This window comes from Anomaloglossus baeobatrachus, chromosome 8, assembly GCF_048569485.1.
Source record: "Anomaloglossus baeobatrachus isolate aAnoBae1 chromosome 8, aAnoBae1.hap1, whole genome shotgun sequence".
NCBI classification, from domain to species: domain Eukaryota; kingdom Metazoa; phylum Chordata; class Amphibia; order Anura; family Aromobatidae; genus Anomaloglossus; species Anomaloglossus baeobatrachus.
Window position 1 is genome coordinate 10198233 of NC_134360.1, and position 12304 is coordinate 10210536.

General features: G+C 43.4%; 1 protein-coding gene across 1 annotated transcript in view; it reads left to right on the top strand.

Moving 5' to 3' along the window:
• Positions 1-8930: 8930 nt before the first annotated feature.
• Positions 8931-12304, top strand: part of TMEM40 (transmembrane protein 40) — an 80093-nt gene continuing 76719 nt past the window's right edge. Inside the window, exon 1 of the mRNA XM_075320644.1 lies at positions 8931-9010. The gene's annotated coding sequence lies outside the window, so the exon portion shown is untranslated. The remainder of the gene's footprint in view (positions 9011-12304) is intronic.

Genomic DNA, 12304 nt, shown 5'->3' on the forward strand with positions numbered 1-12304 from the left:
AATTTTATCAGACCCGACCTACTATGGGGTGGTGAACATTGATAAATATAACCGAGCTGTTTCAGCCTATAAAGAGCTAATCCAAAATGCTGCAGATCAGAACATATTAAATTCTGCTGAAAAAAGATTCCTATCAGTCAAAAACCCACCCTTGGCATTTTTTTACCACCTCCCCAAAATTCATAAGAATTTAATCAATCCCCCTGGAAGGCCCATTATTTCGGGCATTGATTCACTGACAGCCAATCTAGCTCATTATATTGATATATTAATACAGCCGCATGTTCTTGGTCTCAATAGTCACCTTAGGGACTCGGCACACCTCATAGAAAACCTGGGGGGCATCCCATGGAAAGAGTCATATACATTTATAACTATAGACGTGGCCGCTTTATATTCAAATATACACCATCATTTGGGTTTGTCCTGTCTCTCCTTTTTTCTGGAAAGCGATAACAGGATGCCCCAAGTCCAAAAGGAGTTTCTCTTAGAAAGCATGAGTTTCATCCTACATAATAATTTTTTTACCTTTGATGACAAATTGTACCACCAACGCCTTGGCACGGCAATGGGGTCTAAAGCAGCTTGCTCATATGCAAACCTTTTTATGGGTCTATTCGAGCTGGTCTTTGTAAAAAACGACCTGTATGGGAATAGCATTGTTTTATATAAAAGATTCATTGACGACCTGTTCATCATCTGGGACTGTGACCTCTCTGATGTCAGGATTTTCCTAGACAACCTGGATAAAAATGACTGGGGTCTAGCTTTTTCATCTACCGTACATAAAGAAGAGATCAATTTCCTCGATTTGACTATCTTCCATTCTAATGATAAGATATGTACAAAAACTTATTTTAAGAAGGTGGATGCTAATGGGTACATTCATTACAATAGTGAACATTATGACAAGTGGCTACAAAACATCCCTTTAAATCAGTACAAAAGGATCAGGAGGAATTGCTCACAGGATGCGGATTTCAGGGAACAAGCAGGGACCCTCAAAAGACATTTTTTGGAAAAGGAATACCCCAAGACTTTGATCCAGAAGGCCTTTCAGGGGACTCATAGACTTAAACAAAGTTATCTCATTATACCCAAGAGGGACCAGCCTATTCCAGAGTCTTCCCACAACAAGAAGTCATCAGATCTCACTTTGAATTTTATAACCACATACAGTGGGGACAATGGGGTTATAAGGAATACGTTGCTGAAACACTGGGACATCCTGCAGAATGATCCCATCCTCAAGCCCGTTCTGCCCACCAAACCGGGTGTCACTTTCCGGCGGGCACCCACAATTAAAAATATTGTAGCACCAAGTCGCCTGGGGACAAAGCCGGTGGGTTCCAAGGTCACCCTCCCAGATGGATCATACAAATGTGGCACAAAAAATTGTTTGTGCTGCAGAAGTATCCAGCATAAGAAAACCACTTTTTGCTCCCTGGGGGGCTCTGAAATTTTTCATATCAAAAACCATCTAACTTGCCAGTCCGATTATGTGATCTATTTAGTAGATTGCATGTGCGGTAAACAATATGTAGGGAGGACCAGCCAGGCCCTCCATAATAGATTAAATTCACACCGCCATAACATTAGGATAGGTTTTATGCTGCATGGTCTCTCGAAACATTGTACGGTTCAGCATAATAGGTCTTTTGATTTTAAGATCACCCCCATCGAGCAGATCCCTCCGAATATCAGTAACAGGATGGAGGTTTTAAGTAAGAAGGAGACCTTTTGGATCCACAGGCTGAATACTCTGAAGCCCTTTGGACTAAATGAAGTTACTGACCTTTTTTATTAAGTCCTTTTTATGAGCTCCTCCTTCTCCAACCTATTTCCAAAAGCCAGTTTTTATTGTATCTTCAGGGACTACTAGATTGTTGAGAGTTCCCTTTTCTGCATTGGATATTCTCTTGGTACTCAAGAAGAGATTTCTTCCATCAAAGGGGATATTCCTTTTTGAATATGGAATCAATCCTCAGGTTTTAAAATATTATATATTTTTATATGTATTTTTATTTTTATATGTATATATATGCATGTATATGCTTGTATAATTTTTATATGTACGTGCCTCTAGTTCAAACTTTTGTGAATGTTTTTACATGCCTTGTTTTTATACCCATTTTTCATCCTATGGGGATTATTATTATTATTTTTATAACAGATATTGATCTGGATTTTACCTGGCCCCCTTTTTTAGTTTTTAAGTATTTATCCAACGCTTTCATTATATTCATTACATTCATTATATTTATTCCATTATATTTCAAATACTTCCACTCCTTTATATATATATATATATATCATATTTGTTTCCATCATCCAAATTGTGGATCGACGGTCCCCTTGCCCGTCGATTCCCTTCACAAGCAGCACCTTCACATCAATATGTCTGTTTTATACATCTTTATACATTTTTCTCTCTGATCACGATCACACTATTCATTACAGGTTCCCACATGAGCCTATGTGTTTTCACCTTTGTGATCCCTTTCAGTATAGAATGCATCTTATTTCAAATTCACTTGTTTATTCCCGACGATTTAGTTCTTTCCAATAATACAATGATCATATTTAAAAGACAATTTTTATTATTCATATAGCTTTCATAAGTCACAAACCGGAGTATGTTTGACTCCAGCACAAGAAATACCCATCCATAGCAAAGCAGGAACGCCTTCAACATATTTCATCCCTGTGAAATATCCAGATCTTCACATCCCTGTCTCACTTAAATATGCGTCCTTTCGTGTCTTCACACACCCCCCCCCTTTTTTGAGGTTACACCACTTTCCATCTCGGGACACCACTGGCTCTTCCCGCACCACGCATGCGTCCCATATCTTTATTCCCACGGTCTGAACCCATTTCACCTTTCACCACAAAGTATCCGCTTTCTAGGCAAGCGCTCCTTGTTGTTTTTAACTCACACTGCATGTGCACTGCCCTTTCAGAGATTCAATCAGTCTGTTCACGATCCTCACATGTTCCCCAAATGAAATGGGGATAAAACTTCAGAAATTCATATACACATATATATGTATATATATATATGTTTATATATATATGGTACTACTAAACTAGATAGATAAAAATAGTTTTTTATAGGACATCTCATCTGAACCATTGTTTTTTTCAGCAAATTACTAGGGTAGAGTAAAGGAGAACGAGGCACTCTTTGTTTATTCCGATGCCCCTCCTGTAGTTTCAAGCCCCCCCTGTTCTTCTTTCCCCCAAATAAATATTCTTTAAGAAATGCACTCATGGAACACATACAAATGAATACACAATTTCTGATAAAACATACATTTATTTTATTTTTAATTTTTATTATAGCATTGTATCATATCTTTACCACACAATTTTTCATATATCATATAATTTCGTTTCTTCCAATCATAGAATAGATAAATAGCTTCTATATTTTTGAATAGCTTTCATGAGCCACAGATCGCAGCATGTTCGACTTCAGTATAAGGAGTTCCTCCTTTTGACAAAGCAGGGATGCCCTCCTTACACTTCACCCCTGTGAAATATCGGGAAATATCGGGTTTTTCACATTACTGTTTCACCTAAGCATGCCTCCTTTCGTGTTTCACATCTCCTTTTGAGCTCACATCTCCTTCCATTATGAGAAATCGCTGACTCCCCTCACACCGCGCGTGCGCTCTATATCTTTTTCCCACGATCTGAACCCATTTGACCTTTCACTGCAGGGAATCCGCTCTCTGTGCAAGCGCTCCTTTTTGGTTTTTGCCTGCGGGTGCGCTGCCCTTGTAGAGATTTAACAGTTCATTTATGGTTCTCACATTATCCCCAAATTTAATGGGGCTGAAATTCCAGAGCGTTCACCTACATATATATATTTCTTTCACTATAAACCCGGGTGGATGAGGATTTTTTATGACATCCCTTTTGAGCCTCTATGCTCTAGTATGCTCCTAGAGCAGAGTAATGGTGAAGGAGGCAGATTCTCTATGTTTGTTCCGATGCCTCTTCTGCAGGTTCAAGTTCCTTGTTTTTCTCTTTTCCAAAGACCCCCCTTCCCCCCATTCTTTTTCCAAAGAAATACAATTATAGAGCACACATAAATGAACGCACAATTTTTGATAAAACAAATTTTATTTTATCACATTTTTCTATTGTGGTTTCCGCTATATATATATATTTTTTCATACACCATATAATCATCCCATTGCATCACCATGCTGAACATGAATTTTCCTTCATTCAATTCATCAAAGCATGCAAGATTTGTATGCATCAAATAAAAAATAATATAAAAAAATGTTTTTTTTCTTTTTCATCCCTCCTCCCCCCCCCCCCTTTTTTTCTAATCATGACGTAGATTCACTCCTCGTGTCTATGAGTCATGGGGCAATGAGGTCATTTTCAGCAATATGGCCTCTCTGTGCAGTCTCTATTTAAACCCTGTTTTTTTCTGTATCGGTATATTTTTATTCCCTGAGGAAGAAGGCAGTTTGCCTTTGAAACGCGTTGGAATTGACTCAATAAAAATATCTTAAGGAATCTTCAACGGTGTGGTTCATAGCGCGGCTGGAAAACCCGTCTTCTTTCATGCCCGTTTTTTATATTACTGGTAGAGACACACAGACCTCACATCCAGCTTATATTACTGGGAGAGACACACAGATCACATCCAGCCTATACTACTGGGAGAGACACACAGAGCTAATATCCAGCCTGTATTACTGGGAGAGACACACAGACCTCACATCCAGCCTATATTACTGGGAGAGACACACAGACCTCACATCCAGCCTATATTACTGGGAGAGACACAAAGATCACATCTAGCCTATATTACTGGGAGACACACACAGACCTCACATCCAGCCTATATTACTGGGTGAGACAAACACAGAGCTCACATCCAGCCTATATTACTGGAAGAGACACACAGAGCTAATATCCAGCCTGTATTACTGGGAGAGACACACAGACCTCACATCTAGCCTATATTACTGGGAGAGACACACAGAGCTAATATCCAGCCTGTATTACTGGGAGAGACACACAGACCTCACATCCAGCCTATATTACTGGGAGAGACACACAGATCACATCCAGCCTATATTACTGGGAGAGACACACAGACCTTACATCCAGCCTATATTACTGGGAGAGACACACAGACCTCACATCTAGCCTATATTACTGGGAGAGACACACAGAGCTCACATCCAGCCTATATTACTGGGAGAGACACACAGATCACATCCAGCCTATATCACTGGGAGAGACACACAGACCTCACATCCAGCCTATATTACTGGGAGAGACACACAGACCTCACATCCAGCCTATATTACTGGGAGAGACACACAGACCTCACATCCAGCCTATATTACTGGGAGAGACACACAGAGCTCACATCCAGCCTATATTACTGGGAGAGACACACATACCTCACATCCAGCTTATATTATTGGGAGAGACACACAGAGCTCACATCCAGCCTATATTACTGGGAGAGACACACAGATCACATCCAGCCTAAATTACTGGGAGAGACAAACACAGAGCTCACATCCAGCCTATATTACTGGGAGACACACACAGAGCTCACATCCAGCCTATATTACTGGAGATACACAGAGCTCACATCCAGCCTATATTACTGGGAGAGACACACAGAGCTCACATCCAGCCTATATTACTGGGAGAGACACACATACCTCACATCCAGCCTATATTACTGGGAGAGACACACATACCTCACATCCAGCCTATATTACTGGGAGAGACACACAGACCTCACATCCAGTCTATATTACTGGGAGAGATACATAGAGCTCACATCCAGCCTATATTACTGGGAGAGACACACAGAGCTAATATCCAGCCTGTATTACTGGGAGAGACACACAGACCTCACATCCAGCTTATATTACTGGGAGAGACACACAGACCTCACATCCAGCCTATATTACTGGAGAGACACACAGACCTAACATCCAACCTATATTACTGTGAGAGACACACAGACCTCAATCCAGCTTGTATTACTGGGAGAGACCCACAGATCACATCTAGCCTATATTACTGGGAGACACACAGACCTCACATCCAGCCTATATTACTGAGAGAGACACACATACCTCACATCTAGCCTATATTACTGGGAGAGACACACAGATCACATTCAGCCTAAATTACTGGGAGACACAAACACATAGCTCACATCCAGCCTATGTTACTGGGAGACACACACAGAGCTCACATCCAGCCTATATTACTGGGAGAGACACATAGAGCTCACATCCAGCCTATATTACTGGGAGAGACACACAGAGCTCACATCCAGCCTATATTACTGGGAGAGAGACACAGACCTCACATCCAGCCTATATTACTGGGAGAGACACACAGAGCTCACATCCAGCCTATATTACTAGGAGAGACACACAGAGCTCACATTAAGCTTATATTACTGGGAGGGACACACAAAGCTCACATCCAGCCTATATTACTGGGAGAGACACAGAGCTGAAATCCAGCCTATACTACTGGGAGAGACGCACAGAGCTCACATCCAGCCTATATTACTGGGAGAGACACACAGACCTCACATCTAGCCTGTATTACTGGGAGAGACACACAGACCTCACATCCAGCCTATATCACTGGGAGAGACACACAGACCTCACATCCAGCCTATATCACTGGGAGAGACACACATACCTTACATCCAGCTTATATTATTGGGAGAGACACAGACCTCACATCCAGCCTATATTACTGGGAGAGACACACAGATCACATCCAGCCTAAATTACTGGGAGAGACAAACACAGAGCTCACATCCAGCCTATATTACGGGGAGACACACACAGAGCTCACATCCAGCCTATATTACTGGGAGAGACACACAGACCTCACATCTAGCCTATATTACTGGGAGACACACAGAGCTCACATCCAGCCTATATTACTGGGAGACACACACAGAGCTCACATCTAGCCTATATTACTGGGAGAGACACACATAGCTCACATTAAGCTTATATTACTGGGAGGGACACACAGAGCTCACATCCAGCCTATATTACTGGAGAGACACACAGACCTCACATCTAGCCTGTATTACTGGGAGAGACACACAGACCTCACATCCAGCCTATATTACTGGGAGAGACACACAGACCTCACATCCAGCCTATATTACTGGGAGAGACACACAGACCTCACATCTAACCTATATTACTGGGAGAGACACACAGACCTCACATCCAGCCTATATTACTGGGAGAGTCACACAGACCTCACATCTAGCCTATATTACTGGGAGAGACACACATACCTCACATCCAGCTTATATTATTGGGAGAGACACACAGAGCTCACATCCAGCCTATATTACTGGGAGAGACACACAGATCACATCCAGCCTAAATTACTGGGAGAGACAAACACAGAGCTCACATCCAGCCTATATTACTGGGAGACACACACAGAGCTCACATCCAGCCTATATTCCTGGGAGACACACACAGAGCTGACATCCAGCCTATATTACTAGGAGAGACACACATAGCTCACATTAAGCTTATATTACTGGGAGGGACACACAGAGCTCACATCCAGCCTATATTACTGGAGAGACACACAGACCTCACATCTAGCCTGTATTACTGGGAGAGACACACAGACCTCACATCTAACCTATATTACTGGGAGAGACACACAGACCTCACATCCAGCCTATATTACTGGGAGAGACACACATACCTCACATCCAGCTTATATTATTGGGAGAGACACACAGATCACATCCAGCCTATATTACTGGGAGAGACACACAGATCACATCCAGCCTATATTACTGGGAGAGACAAACACAGAGCTCACATCCAGCCTATATTACTGGGAGAGAGGCACAGAGAGCTCACATCCAGCCTATATTACTGGGAGAGACACACAGACCTCACATCCAGCCTATATTACTGGGAGACACACAGACCTCACATCCAGCCTATATTACTGGGAGAGACATAAAGCTCACATCCAGCCTATATTACTGGGAGAGACATACAGACCTCACATCCAGCCTATATTACCGGGAGAGACACACAGACCTCACATCCAGCCTATATTACTGGGAGAGACATAAAGCTCACATCCAGCCTATATTACTGGGAGAGTCACTCCCACACAAGAAAATTATGAATGTTGGATCAGGTTGTAATCTGCATGTCGGGGGCTTTTAAGATTGCAGGATGAAACACTCTATAGCAGTTGAGGAGGAAAGTACACAGAATTTTTGGGATAAATTAGCCATTTTCAGATTTGATGCAATTTAAAATGTCTGGTCCACTTCGTCTAAGTACAGGGTAGAGCTGGGCTCAACTGCGGGTATGGGGGAGGTGCTTAAGGGAAAAGAACGTTACAGTAGTTTAACAAATCCCAAGCACACAATCATTGTGTGCTTGGGATTTGTTAAACTACTGGTCCACTTCGCCTCACCTGCGGGTGTGACCCCATGTATGCGGAGTCCTTACAATGTATCACATCCTCAATTATCCTTACGTTAATGATGTGTGATATTTGGCGCTGTCGTGTTCTAGAACGTTTGGAGGATTTGGTCTTTGTGCACAATTCTCTCTTAGGTAAAATGACCAATATCTCAAGCATCGCACGGTTATTTGGATTGTCTGGATCACCAGAACTGTTTCCGGATATAATGTCTCTGTTCTAGAAAAAGTGACATTACATAAATCCGTCTTCAAGGACAGCGCATCTGTGCAGAATGAACCAGAGCTGCAAGTGCTCAGAAAAGAGCTGCAAGTGCTCAGGAAATAACAGAATTAATATTCCATGGCTCTCTTCACCGGCCTCGTGTACATGTCCTTGCCTTTTAAAAGTAATGATTTTTTTTTTTTCTCCTTAATTATTTTGCAGCGTCACTTCCAGCACCAGGTTTACAGACTACACCCGCCTGATGTCCCGCTCCTCCAGGGCAGCCGGTGCCCAACCTCATGTAAGTATTTAGCCGAAAACCCTAAGTGACGGCTGTAATTGATCACTTGTCTTCAGGTCTCTGTGCAGGGAATATAGATAGTCTGTCTGCACAATTATAATCGCACACACCCGAAATTAGCACGACCTCAGCATTATCTCAGCATTTATACACCCTCCTGTGCCCAGACACTCGCACGTGTGCAGACATGACGGGGTTACTGTAAACTATTGGATCCTTACTTTAGAAGTTTGGTGTAAAGATATAATTCACAGGTTCATGTTCTTCATGACCAAGTCTTATCGGCCTTTGTGGCTTTTTGGTTTAGATTTTGGTGTTTATTGACTGTTTTTCATTTATGCCCACTTCTTTTAATTTGCAACTTCTTCTACAGTCTATTTTCTCTCTCTTGTGTGTGTATTTCTCTGCTTTTTGTTATGGTCGGCACAGTTGGCAGGTTTGGGCCTTCCAGATGTTTTCCTGATTTTTATTGCGATTTTTGTTTTGTTTTTTTGTTTTTGTTTTTTTTTTTTAAAGTCACAACAGTTTTGTGCAGATGTCCTCCAGTTACCCCAGGAGGCATTTTATGTACATTTGACTTTAGCAGAAAATGCGACTTATGCATTAAAAATTTGTTACAAAAAGCAAATATGTATGCAGTGGTTAGTACTCCCCAAAAATTATCCAAGGCATGAGGGTCAGTGGTTAACATTGTACAATGGACAGCATGGTGGCTCAGTGGTTAGCACTGCAGTCTTGTGGTGGCTCAGTGGTTAGCATTGTACAATGGACAGCATGGTGGCTCAGTGGTTAGCACTGCAGTCTTGTGGTGGCTCAGTGGTTAGCATTGTACAATGGACAGCATGGTGGCTCAGTGGTGAGCACTGCAGTCTTGTGGTGGGACACAAATACACTACGAAGGAGACAAGCAGAGATCATGTGATGCTCTCGCAACATCCTGATGCAAAACTTTGGTTTTGAGTCCTTTCTCATGTACCGCGTACCTACATATCATACAGACCAACTGCAGTAAGAACTGTATTCCCTACGGACAATGGCTTCTTTTAGAAGGATTGTTTACCCTGACATATTGCAAAAATTGTACAGGTGTAATAACCTGCAGGTAACGGGATACGCAAGGACTGCACGGAACCACGGGGGTTAATCAATGCAAATTTAATAATGTATTGCACAACACAGGTAGAGGAAAAGTGTGGGAAGGGGAGAAAAGCCGGGAATGTGCACAGCAGTAGAGATAATGCAATATATATACAACTACTTTGAATAACTTGTCAAGGATAGGAAGCCTCAGATTGTACTCCCAAAAGCAAAACACAGAAATCCTTATTAAACAAAAAACCGCAGAGTCCTTGTTACCTTACTCGTATAACACAGTGCAGAGTCTTTTCCTATCTGTCCCTAACTAAAAGTAGTGTGCACACTTAACTGCAGATTTCAGCGTGGGGTACCTCGTCACCGTTGGGGCCCGTATTCCGCTGGCAGACACCTCTAAAGTTCAGTCTTTGTCCCGGGTCTGTAACTTGCACGTGCTGCCTGGCTCCTCGCTCCACATCCAGCCTCTTTGGATCTGTAATTTTGTAATTTGCACGTGCTGTCTGGCTCCTCGCTCCACATCCAGCCTCTTTGGATCTGTGTCTTGGGGGGGACACCACGCAACACTCTGAGGTACTTGGACCTCGGAAAAACAGGGCAGACTGAGGCCTTCTATCTTACAGCCCACTCCAGCAAACTCCTCTCAGACAAACAGCCACATGTAGACTCCTCTCCTCCTGTTCCAGACTCCATCAAGTCACTTGAGCAGGACTTTTTCCCGCTGTTCTCTGTTTTGACAGCAGGTGGCAGCATAACACAAGGAAGTCCACCAAACAGTCTTTTAACATATATATATATATATATATATATATATATATATATATATATATATATATATATATATATATAAAAATGTCAACAGGTCTTACATTTCCCCCCCTCTTTAACCTCGGCCGTCCCGGCCGATACACTCCTGAGGCACTCTGCAAAGGGGCACACGGTGGCAACTCCTGCCCTGCTTCACAACCTGTTGCTTGGGAGCCAATGTCGTAAAACAGGATTCAGTGACAGAACACACAAATTCATCTGCCAAGTACCGATCAGGGGGAATACCAGCATTAGCCCGCTCAGTCCGGCGTGGCACCACAGCTAACTCGCCAGACGTCGGCGCCGTATCAGGGAGTACAGTATTCCCGTCCCCATCTCTGGAGATTAGTGACTCCTGCTCTGCAGGGGTGGCACCTGTGTCTTGAACGGATGGGGGTGTGGATCTCTCCCAGTCTGCTGGGTTGGTCGGGGCCCGCCACCATTCTTCATCGTCAGAGCCCTCTTCGAAGGTAACAGGAACAGGCACCGTCTCCGAGGTACTTTGTCTGGTCCTGTCTTCTGAATAGCAGGGCCTCAGCATATTACGATGCAGGATGAGGGTGCCGCCTCTTTGCTCGCCTCTCACTTCGTATACTGATCCATGGGGAGAGATTCTTCTGATCACAATGTACGGCTCTGTTTTCCAGCGCTCGCTCAACTTGTGTCTCGGGTGTTTCTCTGCAACTAGTACTCTGTCTCCTGGTAAGAACGGGGTTTCACACACAGGTTTCCGCTGCGGGTGTGTCTTTTCTTGCAACCGCTTGGTGACAATTCGATGGATAGTCTCCAGCCGTCGACGGTGACAATCAACCCAGGAACCTACGCTCTGACCTTCACTGATCTCGGGGGGAGCTAGGTTCAGCTCTTCAATGCCTCTTCCGGCTCTTCCAAACAGTAGCACGTATGGGGTGTACCCAGTGGTGGAGTGGACACGATTATTGTACGCCCACACGAGTTCTGCGAGATAGCCGGGCCAGTGATTCTTACGATCATCCTCCAACGTGCGTAGCATTTGTAGGAGTGTCCGGTTAAATCTCTCGCAGGCTCCGTTGCCCTGTGGATGATAAGGCGTAGTCCTTGACTTCTGCATTCCGTAAATCCTTTGCAGCTCTCTCATGACACTGCCCTGAAAGCAAGCTCCTTGGTCAGAATGTATTCTTTTGGGGCAGCCGTACACCCGGATAAAGTCATCACTGATGGCTCGAGCAGCTGATTCAGCCATCTGATCTCTGGTGGGCGTCACCACCGCAAATTTGGAGAAGTGATCTGTCATCACAAGGCAGAACTGATAGCCCCGGTGGGAGTGGCCAATCTTGAGATAATCGATCATGAGTACTTCCAACGGCTCTTTGGTTACAATAGTCTGTACTGGTGCTTGCTGTGGGGGAGCCTTAC